Genomic DNA, 27,700 nt, shown 5'->3' with positions numbered 1-27,700 from the left:
GATTTCTCTTTGAAAGTGAGGAATATATAAACTACTCAGTATTTCTCCAGTGCCTCAGTAGTGCCAAAAACTCTACTGTTGATAGTGCTGATTATCAAAGAAAATCTTCATATCAAGATAAATTCTTTAGCAGTGAAATTTTCCTTCAGAGATATTTCACAGCAGCGATTTCTGCTCTCATTTTTTGTGTTTTGCTTTTTCTACTAATTTCCTATAGAAGATAATAAATGTAGTATTTTTGAAAGCATTTTATACCTATTCAACTAGATTTGTGGCTCCAAAATCAGTCTAGTAAGTGTCCAAAGGAAAATTGGTGGAAATGAGACATAGAAATGTTATGCAAAAAAAAAAAAAAAAAGCAAAATGATTATACATATATATGGAGTTGTGCAGACAACAGGCCATTGACTGGCTGTATTTTGTTGTGTATATCCATGCTAGTATAAAGCCATTATGAGATTATCCTGAACATATTTTTGTCTTTCTTTTTTTTCCCTCTCTTTCTCCTTCAGTCTAATTAAGAATATAAAAATAAGTTTTAAATCTTTTACTATTAAAATAAAATACCTCACGTGTCCCACAAATAACATTCTTGACCCTTCTGGGATGGTATTCTACACTATCTCTAGGATTTAGATAAAGTTCAAGAAAGCTAATAATTTACTCAACTTAAAGTGTTAATCTTAGTTATGGTGGAAAAAACAGGAATATACAAGTGTGATCAGTTCATGGATGACTCCTTTCCATGATCTACTACTTTCATTGTCACCATTACTAAGTCAACAATACAGTAATAAAGAAAAAGAAACTTGGGTGTCCTTCTGGCCCTGGCCTACAGCCACAATTCTGGTCCACCACATATGTTGCACCATCCTTGATCTCTCCAGGTTTTCCCAAGGCAAGTCCTTATTTCTCTCAGTAGTTCTTCCACTTTTTAATTCCAAATTCCAATCTACACGTACTACTTATTTTCAAAAACTGACCTTTTGATATGATGTTGGCACATTATGCAAAGGCTGATTTGGGGAGATTTTTTGTTATATCACTCTATATTCTTTCTTTCCTCCCCATTTCAGCACTGAAAAAGCTATGTATATTAAAAATCACATATACCAGGCACTGAAATGACTTCCTCAGTCTTTCCTTACCTATATCTCACTATTCTCAGCATAAGAAAAAAAAAACGTGAGTCCAAGAAGTTCACTTTTTTTATATATTTTTTTCTTTTTTATAAGCCACCATATTTCCTACTACTCAGGTTTGAAAAACAAAAACTCCTATTGAAGCACATAAATTTATGGAAATAACTGTATTTTCAGAATTACAGTTGATTCACTGAATAATTGGTTAACCTTTCTACTGAAACAGCTAAAAATACTGGATTATCTTACATTTTTAGATTTTTTTTATTTCTATCAATGGACAGGAAATTAAAATCTTAAGGTCAAAAATAAGGGAACTCAGAGAGATAAGTAAATCATAAACCAGCTTTCACCTTGAGGCCATTTGTCTAATTGTGATCTTTAGCTTTAGTATGCACATCCTATTTGGGAGAAAATACATAGGTGATAAAACCGAGGTTTCTACTAAACTACAACCTCCTAGGGCTATATTCTTGGCCTAAGAGTGAAATAGAAAGAAACCCATCACTCACCAAATCCCTCATCCCTATCCCTAAGAGGAAATTTGCCTTTCTTAGGCACCTACACCATGGTGGGGGGTGGGGGAGGTGGAAGTAAATGGAAGAAGAAAAAAAATCTTTCTGTGAGATGTCATAGCCATAAGTTAAGTTTGAAATCAAATTCACAGTGTAGGGATGATGTGGAAAGGGAAAACAAACAAACAAACAAACGAAAAACAACAACAAGGCAAGTTCTATTTAAAATTATTCTAGGCTGTCAGTATTCCCAATCCTAGAAATAAGAAATAAAAATCATTTAAGAAATGAGAGAAACTTCTTCAAAATCAGGTCTAAAATAATTCTTAATGGATAAATTTCAGTGCATATGAGTTCACAATACATGCAAGGACTGTTAACCCAGAATCTTATAACCTGCAAAATGAAATAAAAACAAAATAAAATAACCTTTCAATATGAAGAAAAAATAAAATAAAAGTAATGTAGGATAATTTCAGGCAGGCAAACCCAAGAGTTGACAAGAACAGATTTTATCAATAGGAAATTTGGTAGTGTATAATTCAGGCAAAATGGAATTAATTACAATGAAAGATCTAAAAAGTAAGATGATAAATAATGATAATGGATCATCCAATTAATTGCATTAAATGATAATGTCTTGAGAATTTATAAAACATAGTCAAAATAATTTATGACAATAAATTTTATAAATTAGAGGGAGGATGATAAAATTGCTCCAACAGTCCTGAAATACCTGGAAAGGATGGAGTTTTTATAAACTGTAGAGTTTGACATATTAAATTACCAAGTTAAAATTTCTAGAGTAACCATTAAAAGAAGAGAAGTTAAAAAGTAAAGGAAAAGAAAATAAAAAATAAAAAAGGGTGAATCAAATCAAAACAAACAAGCAAACAAAAAAGTCAAGAAGGGGAAAAAATAAAAACAGAAGAGGTGAGTTGAACAAATAACGATGTTAAATAATAATATAGAATTGGCACAATTTTACAAAAACATCTTGAGAAAAATTTAAAATTGCAATAATGTGCTATAGAGGATATGATACAATGAGATGACTTACTAATTACATACAAGTGGGAGTAGCAACCACTTTGGGAAACAATTTAGCATTAATTTATAAAATTGAATATGCAAATACCTTTAAGAAAGTCACACCTAGATTTACACGTATAGGAGCTCTTACATATATGCACCCCAAAACATGTATAAGAATATGCAATCCCACTGTTTGGATGGAAATAACCATCAACAATATAATGGATAAAGGATGATATATAGTTAATTTCAAAAGAATTCTGTATGTCTATAGAAATGAATTAATCAGTGCTGCATTCAACTACGTAGATGAACATCAGAAACAGCATTGAGAGAAAAAATGCAAATTATTCCATTCCTATAAAGTCCCCAAAACTTCCAAAATTAGATTTACTTTCTAGTGATACAAACCTAAGTGATAAAATTCTAAAACAGTAAATAAAAATGATAAGCCTAAAATTAAATTACTAGTTAATGCTAAAGTGGAAAGAGATTGGACTGTGTATACAAGGTGATTGCATTAAGTATACAAGGTGAGTCTCTTCTTTAAATTTAATTATTTTTATCCTTAAGGCTTATTCCTACTTTATTAATATTTTTATACCTAATAATGAACAAAAATGAAAAGTAAAAATTCATGTATAAAATGAGAGTTAGAGGTAAAGTTGACTTGGGGGGAAGGCGGTCTTTACTAGTAGACTCCAGACTTCTGTTTATCCAGCCTATCCCCCAAATGTTGTAAACATGTCTATAGTAATCCAATCCTTCAACCTCCTGTGGCTTGCCAACCTTCCTTCCTTTCTTTCTCTTTTTTGTCATCATGTCTTTTATCCATTTAACTACCTATGTATTTATTGATTATGACAGATATTCTAATAATTCTAAGGCATTGCTGGAATTAATTTCGATTTTTTGAAATACAATAACCAAAAATGATGATTTTTTTCCATGTGATGCCAAAAGTGTAGTCACATCACATTTTTTGTGTACTTTTATTTTCTCGTTTATTTTTGACGTTATATGTCTTGATTTCCTCCATAAAATTTTGATTCAGTGCTGGTTATGGAATTAAAACTCAAAAAGAGTCTATTGGCTTTGGGATTTGTTTTGCAGAAGGATTTTTCTCCCCATACTATAAATTTTGAGAGTTGGAGGATCAGGACTCCACATGCACTAAAATGTGCTGTAAACTTTAAAGTGTTGTCTGTTGAGAGATTTTTGTTGTCGTTAATGTGTGCTGTGGCTGCTCAATATATCCCATATCCTTCAAATATGTCTTGAAAAATGGAAGATTAGCATTTTATACTGTATCATTCAGTATGTAGCTGTTTCTACTTATCTTTATTCTCTTCTGAAAGGCAAAAAACTATGTAAGCATTTTACAAGAAGTCTTTAGGTTTTATGATCTCTCGGCATGTAAATAAGTTAAAAAGAAACTACAGTACATCTAAAACAGTACCCTTAGGTCAGTGTGAAGGAAATACAAAATGATTAATATCTGAATGTGCATGTTAAAGCCAGACACTCTCTTGGTTTTTTTTGGACCTTAGTCTAAGCAAAAATAAAGCATTCAACAGAATATAATGTATATATTCTGGGTGTCAGTGCTTTGTTGGCAGAGTTGTTTTTCTTTATGTCCTCGCTATTTTATTCAATCTCCAAGTAAGTGTTAAAACTTACTTTTATATTTTACAAAGGCCGTCTGTACCTCATAAGCAGTTTTTAAATCCATTTGGTGAAGATACGTTGGACGATATTCAATTATTAGGGTACTGTGGTTGATTAGTCTCCATCACAATATTAAGGAAGGCACTTCTGCTTACGTTAAAACAGAAGTGCTTGGAGCTCAGTCGTAAGCTCTATTCATCCCAATTTTGGAACACTGAAGCTATCCACTTAACAGGAAACCACTGATGCCTCGAATGCATGTATAAGAATTATGCTGCAGAAGAGCTCAGTCCAACATGACATTTAAGATCAACAATGAAAGAGGAGAAAACACATTCAAATGGGAGAACAAACTCCAATACTTAGTATAACAATCTGAATAGGTTTTTCAAACAAAGATCAGAAAGACAATGATGGAATTACCTCCCTAAAACAATAAGTGGCGATTATGAGACAAAAACAGAAAAGTATGACAAAACAAAAAGGAACAATAAGATAAAATACAACGAGTTTTTGAAAATTAGGTATAACTTTTGAAATAATTTAAAACATAGAAGGCAAATTAGCTAAATAGACACCATTATGAAAGAATGGTGACTAAATGATCAGACTGAGGAATTCTCCCAGAATGCAGTGCAAATATATATACAGATAAAATCAAGAGATGTCCAGCAAACCAGAGTGGCAATAGTCATCTAATAATATTTTCAGATGAACAGAAAGACAAATGGAGAAAAGATCAATAATTAAATTTTTTTCTGGAATTGAAAAAGTCAAATTATGTCATACAAGAAAACTCAGTAAATATTAAGTAGGAAATTGAGAAGTAGAAAAAAGCACACACATTGACACACTGTAGTAAATCTTTAAAACATTGAGACTAACAATAAAACTCAAATAGCTACAAAAGTTAAGGACAAACTACCAATAATGGAATGAAAATGAGACTATTTGTATTATAATTTTATCTGTGATATTTGATACAAGGAGGGATGAAAAAATGTTTTCAAAATGCTGCATAAGAATTCTTTATACATAAAATTCCTTGTTTACATAAATTGTCATTCAAGGACAAATATGTAATATAGACATTTTTAGATTAATAAAAATAAATATATATATGAGCAGATCATCCATCTTTAAAAAAACTATTTGAGAAAAGCTATTACGATAAAAAGAAAAAGAAAATACAATAAAGGCAAAAATATATAACCAAAAGACAATTCAAGTCTAAACGTTAATAATAAATTGTATACGTGAATTATATATGTATAAATTTACAACTGATGTCAATATATATATTGGATGACAGAGAGCTATAAAACTATATGCCAAGTCTGTTGACTTTCTAAGAGAAAGGATATCAAATCGGACTAATTCTAGATGATTTTAAGAAATAAAAGTTTGTATGTATTAAAAATGTGAGCAAACTCCTGGAAGAATAGATTTGGAATATAGAACTTTCAAATCAAACAAAAATAATAGGAATAAAATAAAAGATAGTAAAAACACATTTTTTATGGAAAGCTACCAATAATGGAATTATTTATTCAAGAAGTGATGAGGACTGATGTCCTTTGGTATCTTAAATCAATCCTAATCATAAACAGCGAATAATTCTGTTTTTAAAAGATCAGACTCTTAGACTTGAGTCACTGCTAGTGATCCAAGGTTATGAAGAAGGGGCTCATCGTATTATCTTACTAATTTACAATTGATGGTGAATTCTACACCATATAAAATGCTTAACAAGATCATCTTTTTTTTTTCACCTGACAAATTAAAAACAAAAAAGCTAAAAACAACCTTGAAAATGGCAATTACTCTCCACAGTAGAAGCACTATGTTTTTTTAAAACATTTGGAAACAAATAGCTGGAAGCTAGAAATACACATTGTTCTTTGTAAACTAGAGGTAATATTGTTTTTAAAAACTACATGCCAGTTTACTTTCATACAAAAATACTATTCATGATTTGTATGCACCTAAAATCCCATGGTATGGATTTTCACTGTGAAAAATTGAAATTACTTCAATCTGGATAAACACAGCCTATTAAATTACAATTTCTCAAGACTTGGAGAATTTCACAATAAAATGATTGGTTTAAAAAAAATTACACTACTTCATTCAGTCTGAAATATTGTTTTTAACTTGACCTTTCTTATCCTGCTTATATTTAACTGGGTTACTGCAGAGCCATTTTAAACTAATTGTTCCTCTGTAGAGTGGCAAGTTCATTGGTTACTTAGTAATTACCATTTTCTGCCATATTATGTGAAAAGTATGTTCTAAATTGTAAAGCTTCCTGTATCAAATCTGATGGAGTATAACTACTTTTCAGTGAAATTTTTCGTTCCTGCAAACACTATTTTTAACAACTTTATTAACATATAATTGACATGTTATATAATTTACCCATTTAAAGTGTACCATTCAATGGTTTTTGTGCATTCATGGAATTGTGCATCCATTTATACAATCAAATAAGAACATTTTCTTTGCCCCCTCAGAAAAACCCAGTTCTAATTAGCTATCACACCCCAATCCCACTCTAGGCTCTCACTAACCTAACTTCTATCTCTATAGATTTTTCTATTCTGGACATCTCTTATCAATGTAATTATACGATATGGATTTTTTTGTGTTTAGCTTTTTTTCACTAAGAATAATATTTTCAAGGTTCATCTATGTGGTAGCATGTATCAGTACTTCATTTATTTTTATTGCAAATAATATTACATTTATTTACTTATTATTTATGTATTTATCCTTTTGTTGGTTGAGAGACACTTGGTTTGTTTTCACTTTTTGGCTATTATTAATAATTCTGCTATGAATAGCCATGTGTAAGTTTTCGCTGGAACATATGTTTTGATTTCTCTTTGATATGTGCCTAACGGTGTAATTTGTGTCATATAGTTTAATCATTTGTAGAAATGCCATAACGTCTTCCAACATAGCTGCCACATTTTACATTCCTACCAGTAGTTTTGTGAGGGATGAATTTATCTATATTCTTGTCAACACATGTAATTATCAATCTTTTTTATTATAGCCATCATGTTGGCTATGAAGTGCTAATGAGATAGAGCATCTTTTCATGTGCTTTTAGTCTTTGTGTATTTTCTTTGAAGAAATATCTATTGAGATACTTTGTTCACTTTTAATTAGGCTACTTGCTTTTAATTATTAAGTTTTAATATATATGTCATCTTAATAATATGTAGAATATAATATGTAGAATATAAATTTTCTACATGTAAGCATGCATAGTTTAATGCTACCCCTAAATTCTGAAATCTTAAGACTCCATTTAAAATTGAACATTAGATAGGTAATTTCTATACTCTTGACAACATGGCACAAAGTTCTATAAGCCATAATCTGACACAAACACACACACACACAAACAGACACACACACACACACACACAGTTGAATCAATACATGTTGACTAATCTATCTTTTCCAGAAGTGAAGATGCAGTGAAGTTGTTTGAGTTATTTTATTATTCATTTCATTATCAATAATAGCTTCTCTTTCCAATATCCATACACGGCTGTTTTAGTGTTAATCAGTAATGGTTTTTTTTGTTTGTTTGTTTTTTTCTAGACATAGATTTGAATAGAGTATTTTGTAATGAATTTATAGAATGTGGTCATTTCTTCAAAAGCTAAATACCAAAAAATTTTAATAACCTATCTTAATTATAGTTTTACCTCATTTAAATTAACCAAAGCTATTTCTTATAAAGAGTTCACTGTATTTCATGAGGTATTATAAATTTAGAAACATCTCTATCTTCTTTTAATCCAGATTAGTGTTCTTTAACCATGTTGATTATTTCTTCATGTGAATGGTATTGTCACACTTTAGGACTCTACATTCTTTTCTTACTTGCTTAATTTCATTTGTTTACCCATCTTTCATGTTTTTCTATTAAATTTGTAATTTCATATTTGGTTTCTTCCAAATAAGAGAGATAATCTTTTTCTAACCTGTTAAGCATTCTGGTTACCTGTTAACCATCTCAGGCCTCCATCTTCAAAAATGTGTTTATAATTCTCCTAGTATCTGAATTGACTCAAATTAAACTGAAATATACACTCTACATTTTTAATAGCTGCTCCTATGTCCTTCTAGAGAATCAGTCCATGCCTTCTCCTTTTGAATGTAATTCTTCCTTTGTACAATGGACTCTGGGAACCATCCTTTTAAATGTGGAGGCTTCCTAAATTTAATTCCATAGAAGCTAAGCTTTTGGGAAGCATCAATACCACTGTTGCATTTTATTTCTGAAATTCTTTTTAGTTTCTCAATCAATTAAAATAAAAATATATGTATTTTTCTTTTCATAATATGAACAATAAGTGAGTGTTTATGAAGCACTATTATGTGTTCTGAACTGTGCCTGGATGCCATAAGAGACACAAACATAGTCTCAGCTCAAAGCCAGTCGGAGGGGGGGGGGGGGAGAGAGAGAGAGAGAGAGAGAGAGAGAGAGAGAAAGCCAGAGCCTTAAGAAAGTTTTATTTGATCCTTAAAAATCATTTGGATGTTCATCTTTTAAGCCATCATACTATTTTGTTCTTTTAATTTTTGTTTCTAAATATGCTTATAATTATTTTATATATGTAATGTGTGTGTTTATATATAATAAATATATAATATGCATTTATATATAAATATATAATATGTATATTTATATATGATGTAGAAATATATGTACATATATATGTATATATATCTATATATACATATATATGTGTATATATACACATACATATACATATATATGTATATATACATAATTTGTAACTCAATAGAATGTTTGATTTGTGGAAGCCATGTTTGTTTTTCTATTATATATTTAGGTCTTAGATTATGTTAAATAAATCATCAAAAATGCATGATGAATCAGTGAATAAGAGATAAAAAATCAACGATCCTTGAATAGTTGGTGCATTTTGTTTTTACAGAGATTGTGAGGTTCAGGAAGAACCTAGAAAGATGTTGACATTTAAGGAATTGAAGAAAAAAGTATAGGTGAAAAGAATTCCAGAGTAAATGACAGATTAAGTAATGGAAAGCATGAAATTCTGTGGCAATTTCATGGCATAACAGGATAATTGAGAAGATTAACGTTTGTATGTGGGAAATCAAGTTAGATACATTGTATGAAATCAGATTATAAAGGGTCTTAAAATCAGGTAATTTAGACTCCTGTGGTAGAATAAGAGAGTTATTGAAGATTTTTACCATAGGGAGCCGTACAATGAAAGCATTAGTTTTGAGAAATATTACTTAGAGCATTTCTGGTAGTTTTCTGTCCTGAAGTTATATGCAGAGTAAATTGGAAGATTTTCGAGTCTAGAAAATAACTCAAAGTTAAATGTTCTCAGATTTAAAAGTTTTACTTAGCCATACTTTTCTGGAAAAAAAAAATCATATATATATATATATATATATCACCCCAAACTATTCATTATTTCACTTGTCCTTACTCATATATTGCAGCTTTATATTATCTGAGGGATAAAATAATTCATTTTATCTCTTAAACAGGTTGATGGAGACTCAGATATGGCAGTCACCTGCATCTGCCTACCTGGTGTTGCACAGGTTCAACAAAGAAACAGTGGCTTCTGCCACCTCCTCCAACCAGTAGAAATCTGCCCCTCCAGTCCTTGCTCTGATGCCAGACAATTAAGCTCCACCCCACATGTCCCTGGCACCTTTTGAGCTGCTGCCCCAGCACTGGAGCTCAGAGAAAATAAATCCATCAGCAAGTAAGTCCATGCGTGGTCCCTTTAAGAGGAGCACCTGGGAGTGCAGCCACCCTCCGTCTCACTCAGTCACAATCTCTTCTTGTTTTCACAGACACAAGTTATGGGGACTTCTCTCCTGGCAATGATACCCTGGGCTGGGGAGGGGCTGGGACCCTTCAATTCTCTGAGGGGGTGGGGTCCTCCACAGCCAAGATATCCCTCCTGATTTTTAATGGTCACACAATGGTGTGGGACCAGCCCGTTCTGCATCTCCACCCCCTCCTACCAGGTTCAAGGTGGCTTCTTCTGTATGTTCTTGGTTGTAGGGCTTCAGTTCAGCTAGACTTCAGGCAATTCTCAAAGATGGTTGTTCTGTCGTTTCCTTGTAATTTTGATATTTTCATGAGAAGAGATACAGACAGCATTTACCTACTAGCCCATCTTGACCAGATCTCCTAAATTTTAATGTCTTTTGACACAGTAATAACATTGCTGTTAATTTTCCCAAGAAGTGAACACACACACACACATACAAATTTATGTGTATCAATATTCATTGCAGCATTATTTATAAAGTAAAAATTAAAAGTAGTATAAATGCCTAATAATATAAGACAATATTTATACATGGCATCATACATCCATGTAACAGCATACTATGCAGCCTATTTATTCATGTTTTGAATGAATATGATAACATGGAAATTATTGAAATATCTGAAATGAGAAAGGCAGCATAAAGAGAAAATAACTCTTTAGCCAAAGTGCCATTTCAGGAAAGATGCAAGGTTTATAGACCACTTGTTTTTCATTTAAAAAGGAAACTATTGTCCCACAGAAAATGCTTTTCGTTAATATTGCTTAGATTACTGTATTTAAAACATAAGCATCAGTAAGAAAATGACGAAACTTTCTAGCTACTATCATAATGTTAAAAAATGGAAATATCTATTAATTAGCTATCCAGAGGCTCTTTTCTGACTGTATAATATGTTCTGTGTTTTGAGTTCATTCATTTCATTCATCAATCAGTGAAAGGTGTGGATGCAGAAACAAAGAGCCAGAGTGATTCCTTGCCCCAAATCACACAGGGATTTGTCAATACATGTATTTAGCTCCAGAAATATTCTTCTTTGAATCCTAGGTGTTGTAGAACATACTTTTAAAAAATATATTATATTTTGTGTAAATGGTTATTTAATATCGATTAAAACATTATTTGCAATATACCTAACTTTCTCAAAAATTTCCCTAATAACAATAGAATAGCTTTACTATTACGTAACACTTCTCTTTTTAGTATCAAGATAAAATCAAGTCTACATTTTGGTTAAATTCTTAAGTTTAAAGTCTTCTGAATTACTTTAGTCTTCACGGTAACAGAGTTTATTTTCTATACCATGACAAAGGCCTTGAATGCTTCAGTTTCTTTAAAATTCATAACATATTTTCAAAGCACCCAAATGATTTTAACATTTTATCTACAGTTCCTCTTTGGTGAAACATGGAGTTTCACTTTATTTTGTTCATTGAACTACACATTGTTCAAAGTTAAATATCTGTGTTGAGAGTCATCTAGAAGCTTTTGACAGATATTTAGTACTTGAATTATACTCTTCCCAGAGATACCAACACAGCCTTCTCGCCATGACTAGTCTGGGATCTATTATGAAGGACTTAGAAAAGTCTGTTACATTGCCTGGTTGGTGACAACCTTCAAGTCCATACTTTCTTCAGTACAGCACCATGTTGTTATTGTGTTTGAAAACATATAAAGTAGCATTGGGTTTTACTAATTGAAATTAAAATGCACATGCAATACCAATGCAAAAGATTCAGTGTAGCTCATGGTTGAATATGCAGGCATGGGATTCATAGGACTAATTTTGCCCATGCCCAGGTAATAACTATGAACAGTATACCATAAATTACTTATTTGAGTAACAACTGACATATGTATTTTAACCTGACTGTAATACAAATCTGATTTCAGAAATATAATGGATTAGGAGGAAAAGGTGCTCTGGGGTCTATCATATATGTAGCAATTTATTTAATGCTGCATTTGTTAAGTACTATTGGCTATCTGTATTGTGCTATGTCTAGAGATGCTTTAAGAAAATGGTTCCTTTCCTTCCCACCACTCAGTCCTTGCTCCACGCTGAGCCCACCTTTACTGTGGTTGAAAGCTTTACTCTAGACTTATACAGGTGAGGTGGCACAAGTTCTACAAACAAGACCATCTCTAGTAATGTCAATGTTACAAATGTACCTTAATGCCAGGTCATCCTACCAATCTAGCTGTGTGCTCTTGAGTCCTAAGGCTGCTCCTGGTGACAGAGGACACTACTCTGTCAGGATGTTGACCCCATCCCGGCATGAACAAACATCCCTCTCTTGTCAGGGGGCCTTTTCACTGATAATTATTTTCTTCCTGGTCAGTAGTCTAGCCCTGCCAGAGACCATGAACCAGGATACAAATATCTCCTTGGTTCATCAAGGGGATGAATATGTCCAAAATACATTCACACATTACCCCTTCATCTCTATAAGTATTGCCTCTATCCGATCAATTTTGAAACACCAAATATAAGAGTTGTCTATATTATCTCTTTGTTCTCCATCCTTTGTCTCTACTCCATCAGTAAGTTCTTGCCAAAACTCATTCTAAAGTAGTCCTTTTTTCATCTTTTCCCTTGCTACAGGTGAAATCACATTGGCTTCTTTTCTGAATTACTAGAATAGCCTTCTAATATTTATTTTTAATTCTTGCCTCTGATTATCTGTTTTCAGCTAATCATGGTCTTTTAAACATAAAGCAGATCCTGGAACTCCATTTCTTAAAATTCTCCAATGATCCCATCACATATTCAGACATACTGGTTTGTGTCCAAATGTATTACCCGATTTTGTAAGGCCTTCCTTGGTACTGCTCTTGCCTGTATCTCTCACCTCAATTCTCTCTACCTCACCTTGCTCCAGCCACACTTACTTTCTTCCTGGTCTTTATTATGCCAAACTTGTTTCTTCCTTACATCCCTTGCATGGATCTTTGACCCGGAAGATCATCCCTTTGACCTTCAAAAATGTTAACTATTCTGGCTATTTTCTATTAGAGAAATCTCCCTTAACTGTCATCTTTTCTGAGGCTGTTTTCCTTACCCACACACTTTATAATAGTTCCCAAGTCTCTTACCATAATGTCACTATACTATTTATTGCTATCTAATACACTTGGTACATTTCTATGTACTTAGGCATTTATTGTCTGATTCTTCTAATTAGAATGTGAGCCATTGGATAAGGACCTTGTCTGCCTTTTTCACAATTGTATTTCTAACTGTAGGCTAAATCCCTGAAGCAGTTTAGCAATGATACCTGTGATAATCTGGGTCCCCTGAAAAACAGGATCCTCAGGTAAAGAGAGAAGGAAGAAGAAAAGAAGGGAGCGAAAATAGGTTGGGTAGAAACATCTTAGCTTCTGTGAAGTTCTAAGGAATAATCAGCAAGGTCATTGGGGAGTCCTTGAGCTAAACTTGCCTATCATTAGTGCAGTTGTGATCCCAGGAATTGGCCTGCCTTAGAACCTCTCCACGCTTAATCATGTCTGAGAGAAGCCGAAAGGAAGTGCAGCCTCAGTGCCAATTGGGTGAAAACTCATTAGCACAGGTGCTGCGCTGCACAGTGAATTTTCTCTCTAGAGTTGGAAATCTGAAAAAAGCATTTTTGTGGCCACTATAGACGGTATACAGACTAAAGGTTTTCCTTCTCTCATATAGATGTTCCATATAAAATGTGTGGGGTGGGGTGGGGCAGAGATATTTAAAGGGGATGTATACTCACCTACACACACACACACACACACACACACACACACACACACTCTCACACACCTGACTACGAATATAACTTAAAAAAAAAAGAAAGAAAGAAATCCACTGAATCCAATGAAATGAGTAGAAGAAATGAACAAAAGCATGTTAAAATAATTATCTTGGGGTAGTGGACTTGACGGTAATTTTTATTTTCTACTTTCTTTAGTCCTCTACTTTTCAAGCTTTTTAAAAAAGAAATATAGTTTCCTACAACAAACAGAAAAAGTCATTTTAAAGGAACAAGAAACAATGTGATAAAGAAATATATGAATAAAGTGGGTGTTTTTTCCCTTCACATCCATATCATAAAATCATAGAAACTTGAGATTAGCAAGGTCATAAAAGATTGTATCTTATATCCAGTGACTATACAACTACATTTATTTAAATATTGAACATAAAAGGTACAGTTGAATTTTTTTCCATGGAATTTAAAAAATGTAAATACAAAATATAAGAAATATAAAACTCTGAGTTTTTCTCTATATGAAAGGGTGATTAGAATCTGGAGAAAGGATTACAAGTATCAACAATAACAAAAATAATTCAAAGCTACTGTGCTTACCTGGTCCTTTGCAAATATGTTCACTATAATCGATGACAACTTTTCATAATTAGAATTGCCAAATTTAGCAAATAAAATATACTAAACTATAGTGTATTAGTTTCTTAAGGCTGCCAAAACAAAGTACCATAGACTGGGTGGCTTAAATAATGGAAATTCATTTTCTCACAGGTCTGGAGCTAGATATCTGAGACAAGGTGTTGACATGACTGTTTTTTCCTGAGGCCTTTTTCCTTGGCTTCTAGATGGCCTTTTTCTACCTATGTTTTCATATTGTCTTTCTTCTGTACAAGTCTATGTCCAAATTTTCTCTTCCTATAAGAATACCAATCACATTGGCCAAATCTAATGATCTCATTTTAACTTAATTATCTTTTTTACAGGTCCTATCTTCAAATAGTCATATTATAAGGTGTAGAGGGTTAGGATTTCCATGTATGTATGTGGGGGGGGGGGGAAATGATGCAATTCAGACCACAATACATACTAAAAACATACTCATTGTTTATCTGAAACTCAAATTTAACTGGGTATCATATTTTATCTGACCCTCCTATCGTAATCCTGAAATTGTGGGTTCATAGATTTTTATTTATTTTTGTTTATTTTTAGGATCTATTTTTCAGTAGGTGGTTTTAAAAGCCACAGAAGAAATTTTATTTGAAATACATATTTCATTTATATTGCTACCAAAGAAATCCCTTTGATTTAAAAATGTATTGTTAATTTGAAAGCAAAACTTGAGCCAGTATCATCTCTTTTAAAGGTTAATCACATGTAAACTAGGTAAAATAATACCTTGCTTAATTTATGTTTTCCATGTTCTTGCATTGATTAAAACAAGAGAATCTTTTGGAATACTTTAATCACTAAAGAACCCAGTATAATGGTGTTAGTATCACCTACATTTATTATCTGAGTTTGTAAAATCTGGAATCTTTGACATTATATTTAAATACTCATCTGAGCAGAACAATATTCCTGCTAAAAACGATTTTTCTATCTTTAGTAAATTAATGGCTCTGAGTTTCCTTTATAATTATGGTTCACCTCTATTACCTCAGCTAAAGTTCACATATAGTTAGGTATATCATGTAATTCCAAATGTTAAAAATATTAGGTTTACCTGAGCTGCACTTGCTAACAGTACTTTTTTACCCAGGCCTATTTTCTTAAAACTAATGTTTCTTAGTTATAATTTATTTTATATTTTAAATGCTTATATATTACAAATCATGTTGATATTACTACACTAGAATTTTGTAGTCATTATCCTAAGAGTTTGCTTCTATCCCAGGTATAGTATCAGTTGAAATTGTTTACAGGTAATCCAATGTCAGTTATAATAAACAGAATCAAAACAATAAAAAAGCACATACTGAAAAAAATAATTATGTGTGATATACACTTCATCAAATCTGAATTTTTAGCAGCAGTAAAAATAGCATGAACATTAAATGAGACAGTCTGGAGTTGTTCCCTCAACCTTGCCACTTAACAGCAAACTTAGGAAAAGACTTAACTTTTAGATTTTCAGTTCCTCACTTTTAAAATGGAAATGATAGTTCTTATTAGAAATTTGATCTAAGGACAAAATGAGATAAAATATGAAATATTTTAAGACTCTTACGGTTGCAGTTATTAACACTACCTGTGGGGAGAAAAATTAATCAGTGCCATACTGAGAGAATTATTTGTTTATAATGTTAATTGTCTATGATCTTCAATTGAGTCTAAGAATTTAATATAATATGAAGATAATTATATTTAATAATATATAAAGAACTGGTAATTATTGGTTTTAGTGTTTGGCAAGATAAGAGTCAATGCTGTGGTTTTCTGAGTAGCACATTTAAAATACGTACATACTACTTGGGAATTCTGAGTTTTAATTTTTTTTTCTAAATGTACTAGTAATTTATTTTCCAAAGAAGTGCTTGCTTAATGTCACATTAGAAAATTTGAATTTAAGTAAAATTCTTCTTATAAAAGAAAAATACAGACATAGAACTAGAGGAATGTAATCAAAATGGAATAAAACATAATGTGTCCATATACCTTAAAATATTTATTGCTATACATTTCTCTTAATGGTTCATATCAAGCATTGACGGATTTCTTACTATGTATCAGATACTATACTGCTGGTTTATGTAGTTTTTTCATTTAATCAGCACAAAATCCAGGTAGTAATTGTTATTTTCCTTAACTTGTTGATAAATAAACAGGCTTTTAGATAATCAATTTTTCAAAGCAAAAAGCTGGTGGTGAGGGTCAAGGATTTGACTATATTGTTTCCAAATCAATTGTGCTAAATAATCTGTCAGTCCAATTTTTTCATATCTTCAGCAACTTGAAAAACGAAAGAGTTGTATAAGTTACACCTAGGAGTTATTTGCTGGTGACTCATTGGCAATAAGCTAATTTAAGGTAGATTCATAGAGTAAACACCAATGGAAATATAGAGCAGCACAACTCTAGATTTTGTTGAAGCTACACAAATAGGGTTTCTGTAGAGTTAATCCCACTTAACAGAGTCTCTGTGCTATAAACATATCTGCAAAGAGCTACAAGATATATTTCTCTTGAAGCCTTTCAGGTGTATGTGGGTACATTTCTCTTATTGCTATATCCTAGAAAATGCTTGCTTACCATATGCATTACTCTCCTGGATCTGCCACAATACATTACCACGGGTGGGGTGATTTAAAGAACAGAAATTTATATTCCTACAGTTCTGGAGTCTGGGGTCACGGTCAAGTGTGCCAGCCAGGTTGGTTTCTGGTCAGACTCTCTTCCTAGCATGCAGATGGTTGCTTTCTCATTGTATTCTCACAAGGTGTTTCCCCTGTACACAGGAAGATAAATCTATCCTATCTCTTTTTCTTATAAGAACAGTAGTCCTATCAGATTAGGAACACACTTTTATGACCTTATTTAACCTTAATTACCTTCTTAAAGTCCCTACCCTGTTTCCCCAAAAATAAGACCTAGCTGGACAACCAGCTCTAATGTTTCTTTTGGAGCAAAAATTAATATAAAACCCTGATATTATATTATATTATATTATATTATATTATATTATATTATATTACGTTATGTTATGTTATGTTATGTTATGTTATGTTATATTAAAGACCTGGTCCTATATTTCAGTAAAATAAGACCGGGTCTTTTATTAATTTTTGCTCCAAAAGACACATTAGAGCTGATTGTCTGGCTGGGTCTTATTTTCGGGGAAACACGGTATCTCCAAATACAGTCACATAGAGGATTAGAGCTTCAACACAGAATTGAATGGCAGGGGATGGGGTATGCACATTTCAGGCCACAGCAGCTTAGAATTGTAATCTTCCATTTACCATGTAGCATTTATCCATTTCTGTTGTTTCAGTCTTTAGAAAGAGGAAGATAATACTCCCATTGAAAATAACTGGCTTGTTAACAAGCGTTGATGATTTAAGTATAGATGGGGGCAAGGGGAGGAGAAAACGATGATTGCAATTGCTCAAATCGGTTCTTGGTATACATGAAAATATTCTTGAATAGACATGCATGCCAAACTAGAAAAGATAAGTAATCTTGGCTTTTGATATAGCATGTAGGGGTTACATATGGAAAAAAGAAAACACTGCTTGGAATGTCAAACTACACAGAGAGCATCTAAATGTATGTGTTCTGCTGATAATAAAGTAAGCTTACACTCTTTGTAATTGTTCAACAACAGAGGTAACTAATCCTTCACTCAGTAGCTCATTATGCATTGTCATGAAATAGCTAATACAATTTCAACAAACCTCTTTTGATTTGATGTTGAACAAATTCTCTCAAAGCCATTTAATAAACAAACAGAAAAAGCAAACTTGAAATCTCAATTTGTATAATCGATTACTTTGAGACATCTATTACTCTTCCCTCAAAACAGATGTACATTTTTACCCCACTGAGGATATTTTTGAAATTAAGGTTTACGTAAGCAGCATATTAAGAAAAAAATAAGACAGCAGCCTTTTTTAATATTTCAAATTAAAGTTAAGATTACATTAAATTATTTCTCATATTGAGACTCAACAAACAATTAACCTAAATTAAAACTCTGTGATTGCTTACAAAAAAATGGCTCTCTAACTCCCTACATTTTTTTTCAGAAAAATGTTTTAATAGTGCATTCTATAAACCAGTTATATAAGGCTCCTTATAAGTCCTCAATTTTACTTTAAAATATTTGTTATTCCTCCTTCCTACAATGTTCTTTCAGATACACCTAATTTCTAGAGGGCAAACTCTGCCTTTTCTTCAAGTGAGAACTTTTTGAACCCACTAACTCAAAGTGATTTTGCAGTTCCTCTTTTCCTGTCTTACATTGTTGTCCTCCTTTACTATATCTATCCACATCAAGACTGCATCAAGACTCATATAGAATTTACCTTTGTTTATCTGTTACCTAAAATAATCTCTTGTCCAAGGTAAGCATTTAAAAACCTGTGAAATAGCAACCCACCAAGTTAAGAGCATAGGTTTTGTTTCAGGAGAATTGTATTTGAATTAGTCTGTTCTGCTGATAATAAAGTAGGCTTACACTTTATTTATTTATTTATTTATTTATTTATTTATTTATTTACGAAAGTGTTGTCCTAAGTGAATTACTTAATGTCTTAAAGTTTTAGTTTGCCTGTTTGAAAGGGAGAACATATTGTTCTTACATATTGTATTATTATTTGCATTAAATCAGATTATAAAGAGAGAAAGAAAAAGAAAGAGACAGAAAGAGGGTGAAAGCGAGGGAGAAAGAAAATGAGAATGAAGCTTGACATAATACTGGCATGTATGCTAACTTTAAGTCTTTCTATTACTCATTATTTCTCTGAAAAGACAAGTTACATGACTTACTATACAAGCTATACGATTTACTACTTACTCACTTTTGCCTCAAAGAAAAACAGGAACTTTAATGGACATATTAATTGCGATACCTAGTTAAGTCTCTCATTGTGTTTGCTTATATTTAGGTTATCATAAACCTTATGTTTCAGAAAAGCAAAGACAAAAATAAAATTTAACCATGCTTTTCATTAAATTAATTTAATGCAATTGCAAACCAAATTTCTATGAAGACTTTTGGAAATAAATTAACTTATATAAGTTGTAAAGCTTTTTCAAATATCTTATAAATATATCTGTTACTGATTTTCTTATGAATGACCCTTCAGACTACAATAGCTATTCCTCTATACTCTCATTGGTTAACACAATTGTAATTTTTTAATTGTGTGATTTTCTGTTCAATTGCTACTTGTTCCACCAAACTATAAGTTCAATATGACAGAGACCATATCTATTTGTTCATTGGAGTTCCCTTGGTACCTCCAAGTTCCAAGGCATAGTTGTTCAAAAAATGTTTTGAGAATGAGAAAAAAAAAGAAAACTTGAAATAGTTATACATAACATTTAGCATATCACAAAGTCTTTTCAGAAATATTTCATTTGCCACAGCATTTCTCACCATAAGATGGAAAATTCTGCCTAATCTTATATTCAGACCAAAGGACTTACAATTACAAGGGGGAAAAAAAGTCAGTATTTCTATATTAGTAAGAATAGTGGAAGAAAATAATTTTTAACTTTGATAAAGGATAAGGGAAAGAGAAGAAAACAATAAATAATGAACAAATAAGCCAACAAGTCATTCTTACACAGTGTTAGAGTTAGAGGTGATAGCAGCAGATGGATGATGGGCTAGTTATGAGAAGAGTCAATGAAGCGGGTGGCATATGAACCTAACCACCATGATGGTTAGACCATTGGCAAGAGTTAGAATGCTGAGGAGCAGCTATAGTCACACACACACACACACACACACACACACACACACACACTCACACACACACACACACACATAAATGATTCCAGTGTATTTTTAACAATGAGAATTGTTCAAAGATGAGATAAGCTTTCTCATGAGAAAATGAGCTTCCCATAGATTGAGCATCTATTTTACAAGAGCATTTTTGGATTTTTGGAAGAACTCAAGCATCAGGTTCCTTTCAGTCATGCAGTTCTTTAATAAAGACTCCTTTTCTTTCATTCTTGAGAGAGCTGAAATCTTCTTTCTCAGGAAACTTCTAAATATACAACAGAGTAATGAAAGAAATCTTGATAGCTTCTCTGACTATTCATTTGTGTTAATTAAAGACAATAGACATAGCAACAATTCCAGAGATTGAAATAATAAAGAGATTTTAATGTATGTCCTAAAGGTGGGTGATTCGGTGAAAAGACACCGCAATAATATAAAGTCATCATCAATTTATTCATGATTTATTATAGGTAATTATCTAGATGAACTATATTTTGCTGTTTTTATAAATTAAATTGTTAATTTCAGGACTCTTTATTTCATAAATATTAAAAATTGAGGTTTAATTATTGTTTTTAAGAAGTCTTTCATTACCTTGATGAATACCACATGCAAATTCAGTTACTGAACTGCTACCCTGCGCATTACCAGAAACGGAGTCAACTATAAAATTGTAGCCACAAGGAACTTAGAAAAATATCTACCAGATAACTGTAAATAGTCTATAAGATAATGAGATCTAACACAATAAAATTTGATTAGTAGGCTACCCCAAATACAGCATAATATTCATCCGTAGACAGATGAAGTTGAGTATCATTGAAAGACAAATAGTTATTTTGGGAGGTTTGGTTTTTCTGTTTGCTGTTCATTCAGTTTAGGTTTGAATAACTTTTATGTATTTATTTTTTAATTATAATATGGGCTAATCCATTGCAGAGGCTCAGTTTCTCTTATTTTCTTCATAAGAACATTGACGTTTATTTCAGGAGATGGTTCAAGTACTGGCTAGTTATACTGAACTTTTGTAGGCTTGTTTTTATATTTTGTTAAGGTGGATTTGTGGAAAGCCCAAGAAATTTACCAATTCTCTAATTTGGCAGGAGTCAAAATACAAACTCTACTTTCCCTGTGAATCTGTTTAGGTTTTCTGTAGACTTTCTTAAAGTAGGTCTAGAGTAAGTCTTATTCTAGAGCATGGGCATTTGGTCTTTCTGGGGTGCCTTCATACTAATGTTGGCCCTACATTCCGACTGGGCCAGAATTCTAATATCTCTAGGAACCGTTTGATCTTTAGTACATCCATTCTACTCCTAACTCTATAAAAACTACTTTTTGGTAAACCTTATGTTGTCTTACTCTGAATCTATGCAGCCCAGCTCTTATCCAAGTTCTTGAAAAAAAAAAAACACCCAATCAGAATTCGACATTGATCTCTTTCCTCCTCTCCAGTGCCATACTCCAGAGATTACATCAGCAGCCCCGAGAGCCCTGAACTCTGCCTCTTTTGTTTAGCAGAACCTCTGTGCCATACTTTCCTGTGACATAGCCAGGAAATTATCCACAAATAGATACCTGGGGCAAATACCGAGCTCATAATGTAAATGTCCCTTTTCTCCAATTTCTGAAAACAGTTGTCTCATATATTTTGTTCAATTTAACAGGTTTTTTTGTTTGTTTCTTTTTAGACTGTTTACATCTTTCATTTTAATTAAACTTATTGGGGTAACACTGATTAAAAACATTATATAAGTTTCAGGCATATAACTTTATAATAAAACATCTTTATATTCCACTGTGTGGTGAGCACACAATTTAACAGGTTTTTGTTGTTGTTGTTTTCCAGCTTTCACAGGCTGATTGCTGATTCTTCAATACAATAAATATTGTTGTAGAAAATTCAACCGTTTTTAAAGGGGGACTAGTAGAGAACCAGTTGCATTTCACTGCGGGTAATATTTAATACAATTTTTAAGGACCATTTTCTAGACTGAATGAACTTATGAACTAAAGTATGTCCAATTGAGCTTCATCTTAACATATATAGATAAATTTAGTGTGCCTCATTGTTATGCAGGGTGGCATGCGGGGTCTCAGCTCCCACTCCCCATATAAGAACGCAGGATCTACTGAGGCCCAAAAGGAACACCCACAGAGCCATAGATAGGGGAGTCACACCACTATAGTCTCGCTGGCGGCTGGGTTGGAGACACAGGAAGCAGGAGCCACACTATCCCCAACCTGCCATCTGCTTTTCTCTGCCAACCAACCCCACTTGCTAAATGCAATCCTCTCTTGCTAGCTCAGCCACCATCTTCTTGCTAGCTCCATTTCCTGCTAGTGTAGTCACAGCAGTAATATTAGTGGTAAATGGGTCACTGGTTACAGCTGACAGCCAACTAGATACAGCTGATGGCCATCTAATCATAGTTGATGGCCATTTACTACCCGAGTGAGCACCGTTCCATGAGAGGGCTAGAGCCTGGAAACTGCACTCCTGGCTCTGTCCCCACACTCACAATTCAAGTCAATCCTTTCCTCAAGGTCAGTTTATCTGATTCAGCAATTTTCATTTTATTTTTTTGAAATCCAAATAGTGGAACAATGAGTAACTCTCAGAAGGCTGAACCGTATTATAACCCTCATATGTTTTGGTCACATTTGATTTCTGGAAAAGAACACCTAATCTATTTTCATATAAAATGATTATAAGATAATCACACATTTACATTTCAACTGGTATTTGTTGTTATTAAAATAATTAAATGATAGTTATATTTGAGCGTTAAATTCAATTAAACTGTAATTAGTTCTGTTTAGTACAACCACGCAATTCAACATAATTACTTTGCCCCAAGAGTTTTCTTCCCTTCACTCAAATTACTTACAAATAGTAAAAAGACGGATATAACTTATATCTGTCATAATGCGAAGGATTAGTCAAAGCCAAGTTCCAAAAAAGGGGGTTGCATGGGATAATGATAATTAATTCCTAATGACACATGGAGCAGCAGAATCCTGGTGGGTAATTTCCTACTGGGTATATACCAAGTAGCCAATTTATTATGTCCATGAATATTTTAAAACAAGTATGAGCCATATTGGGTCAAAACAGGAAACTCCAAAGAGCAGCTGATTCTAAAGTGTTGGAAACATGAAGGATATGTCAGATAATTATAACCATTATCTTATACAAATAAAAATAAAATGATCTATTGTGTAAAATGTTGTTCATCCCACCCATCCCCTTCTGGTCATCAAGAAAGCATCCCCTTAATGTGGAAGAGGTGGTATTTGAGCCATAATATGGAACATTCCATATTTCTATTTATGTATCTGCTTAGAAAATAATTTTGACAACACACTCTGTTGTAGACAGAGAAATTCCTGGGGAAGCCAGCTCAGTGAGACATAATTGCTTTCTAAGCTGGCAGGAAGCAAAGCTCAAATAAGAGCATAGATATTGAAGTCAAAATCCGGTGGAATTGGGAAAGTTAGAAATCTCAGATAAAATGGCATTATAACTCTAAACAACATAGTTCAGAAACACATTGGGAAACCACAGTTCCTTAAATTGTTCATGTGTGAGGTTGTAGCTATCAGTAGTGAATAGATTATCTATTGTCCCTACCTAACTGTTTATAAAAAGAGAGAGTTGCATCAAAGAAAATACAATTGTTGACTACAGTTTTTTTTATTTGGAATTATAAAACATACTAAAAGAAAATCCAACTTTCCGAACAGCTGAGACTTTTGGGCAGAGGCAGGAGGAATACAAAGAGAAGAGAGAAAGAAAAGGAGAGAGATAAATAAGTAAATAAATAAATAAACAAACAAACACACATATATACATATATATATGTATATATGTATTTATATATATATATATACATATATACAAATACATACGTATGTGTGTATATATATATACACACATATCATGTATCTATTTATTTATGATTTATGAGAGGAGAGAGAGAGAGGAAATTGTGTCTAATTGACTTGAGGCACTCTCTGAAGTACAAAACAGCCAATCATTTAAAAAGACCCATCTTATAAAAAATTTCAGCTTAGATGAATATATACTTATATTTTTTATTTTTCCTGCCCATTTTTAATTGGATTGTTTTTTCCTTTTTTATTATTGAGTTATATGAGTTCTTTATATAATTTTTGGATATTAACTCCTTTGCAAATATTTTCTCTCAGTTAAAAGGTTGCCTTTTCATTTTTTTTGTAGTTAGACATTTATCATTTATATCCCTCACACAGTGACAACCCCTCTCCCCCCATCCACTACCCCTCTGACATCGCACACAACCATTACATTTCCACTGTCTCTAGTCCTAATGCTGTACTCCAGCATTTATTTATATATATATATATATATATATATATATATATATATATATATATATATATATATATATATAAATTTGTAGTTGACATTCATTATTGTTCAGCTTCAGCGTCAAGTGTACAGTGCAGTGATCAGGCATCTACACCATCCCTGAGGTGGTCTCCCTAATGAGACAAGTGTCCATCGAATATCCTACAAAATCTTTACAACATTATTGATTACATTCCCAAAATTGACTTTTGTATCCCCATGACAATCTTGTGGTTACTGAATGAGCTTTCTAATCCCCTCACCTTCCCCCTTATCCCCACCCCCCTCCCATCTAGCAACCCTCAGTTTTTCCTCTATATCTCTGAGACTGTTTCTGATTAGTTGTTTCATTTATTCTTTTCTTTAGATTCCACATATAAGTGAGATCATATGCTATTTGTCTTTCTCTGTCTGACTTATTTCACTTAACATAATGTTCTCTAGGTCCATCCATGTTGTTGTAAATGGTAAGATTTCTTTCTTCTTTATGGCTCCGTAATACTCCATTGTATAAATTTACCACAGTTTCTTAATCCAGTCGTCTAGCGATGGGCATTTTGGTTGTCTTGGCTATTGTGTATAGTGCTGCAATAAATATAGGGGTGCATACATTTTTTTGAATTAGTTTTGGATTTCTCTGGATTGATACCTACGAGTGGAATTGCTGAGTCATAAGGTAGTTCCATTTTAAGATTTTTCAGATACCTCCATACTGTTTTCCATAGTTCCTGCACCAATCTGAAATCCCACCAATAGTGTACAAGAGTTCCCTTTTCTCCACATCCTCGCCAACACTTGTTATTTGTTGATTTATTGATGATAGCCATTTTGACTGGAGTGAGGTAGTATCTCATTGTGGTTTTTATTTGTGTTTCTCTAATGATTATTGAGGTTGAGCATTTCTTCATATGTATGTTTGCCATCTGTATGTCCTTTTTAGAAAAATGTCTCTTCATGTCCTCTGTCCATTTTTTCTTAATTGGGTTGTTTGTGTTTTTGGATTGAGTGAGTTTTTTTATAAATTTGGGATATTAACCCCTTTTTTGGATATATCATTGGCAAATATCTTCTCCCATTCAGTAGGATCGCTTTTTTTTTTTTTATTGATGGTTTCCTTTGCTGTGAAAAAAGCTTTTTAGTTTGATGTAATCCCACATGTTTATTTTTTCTCTTACTTCCATTGCCTGAGGGGATATATCAGTAAAAACCTTACTCTGGGTAATGTCTGTGAAGTTTCTTCCTATATTTTTTTCTAGGAATTTTATGGTTTCAGAGCTTACATTTAAGTGTTTAATCCATTTTGAATTTATTCTTTTATATGGTGTAAGGAGGTGGTCCAGCTTCATTTTTTTTGCATGTGTCTGTCCAGGTTTCCCAACACCATTTATTGAATAGACTGTCTTTACCCCCACAGTAAATTCTTTGTTCCATTGTCACAGATTAAATGACCATATAGGCATGGATTTATTTCTGGGATATCTATTCTGTTCCATTGATCTATGTGTCTGTTTTTTTATGCCAGTACCATACTGTTTTGATTACTGTAGCCTTGTAGTATAATTTAATGTCAGGTATTGTTATAACTTCCATTTGTTCTTATTTCTCAAGATTGTTGAGGCTATCTGGGGTCTTTTATGGTTCCATATAAATTTTAGGATTATATGTTCTATTTCTGTGTAAAATGTCCTTGGTAGTTTGATAGGAATTGTGTTGAATCTGTATATTGCCTTAGGCAATATGGACATTTTAATGATATTAATTCTTCTTATCCATGAGCATGGTATGTGTTTCCATTTATTGTATCCTCTTTAATTTCTCTCTTCAGTGTCTTATGATTTTCTGAGCACAAATATTTTACGTCTTTGGTTAAATTTATTCCCAGGTATTTTATAGTCTGAAGCAATTGTAAATGGGATTGTTTTCTTAATTTCTCCTTCTGATATTTTATCATTGGTACATACAAATGCAACTGATTTACGAATATTGATTTTGTATCCTGCTACTTTACTAAATTCATTTATCAGTTCTAATAGTTTTTTGGTGGAGTCTTTATGGTTCTCTATATATACTATCATGTCATCTGCATATAACGACAATTTTACTTCATCCTTATCAATTTGGATGCCTTTTATTTGTTTTTCTTGTCTGATTGCTGGGGCTAGAACTTCCAGCAGTATGTTGAACAGAGGAGAAAGCGGGCAACCTTGTGTTGTTCCTGATCTTAAGGGGAATGGTTTTAGCTTTTTCCCATTGAGTATGATGTTAGCTGTGGGTTTATCATACATAGCCTTTATTATGTTGAGATATGTTCCCTCTATTCCCACTTTCTTAAGAGTTTTTATCATAAATGGCTGCTGGATTTTGTCAAATGCTTTTTCTGCATCTATCGATATGATCATATGATTTTTATTTTCTATTTTGTTAATGTGGTGTATCACATTAAATGATTTGCAGATGTTGAACCACCCTTGCATACCAGGAATAAATCCCACTTGATCATGGTGTATGATCTTTTTAATGTATTTCTGAATTCTATTCATTGATATTTTGTTGAGGATTTTTGCATCTATGTTCTTTAGAGATATCGGCCTGTAGTTTTATTTATTTATTTATTTTTGTAGTGTCTTTGATTTGGGGATCAGGGTGATTGTAGCCTCCTAAAAAGTGTTTGGGAGCCTTCCCTCCTTCTGGATTTTTTGGAAGAGCTTGAGGAGAATAGATGATAATTATTTTTTGAATGTTTTGCAAAATTCACCTGTAAAGCCATCTAGTCCAGGGCTTTTGTTTGTTGGGAGATTGTTGATTACTGATTCATTTTCCCTGGTGGTAATCAGTCTATTCATGTTTACTGTTTCTTCTTGAGTTAGTGTGGAAGGTTTTAT

Source organism: Rhinolophus sinicus, linkage group LG02 (genome assembly GCF_036562045.2).
Source record: "Rhinolophus sinicus isolate RSC01 linkage group LG02, ASM3656204v1, whole genome shotgun sequence".
NCBI lineage: Eukaryota > Metazoa > Chordata > Mammalia > Chiroptera > Rhinolophidae > Rhinolophus > Rhinolophus sinicus.
Note: the sequence above shows the minus strand (reverse complement) of the source record.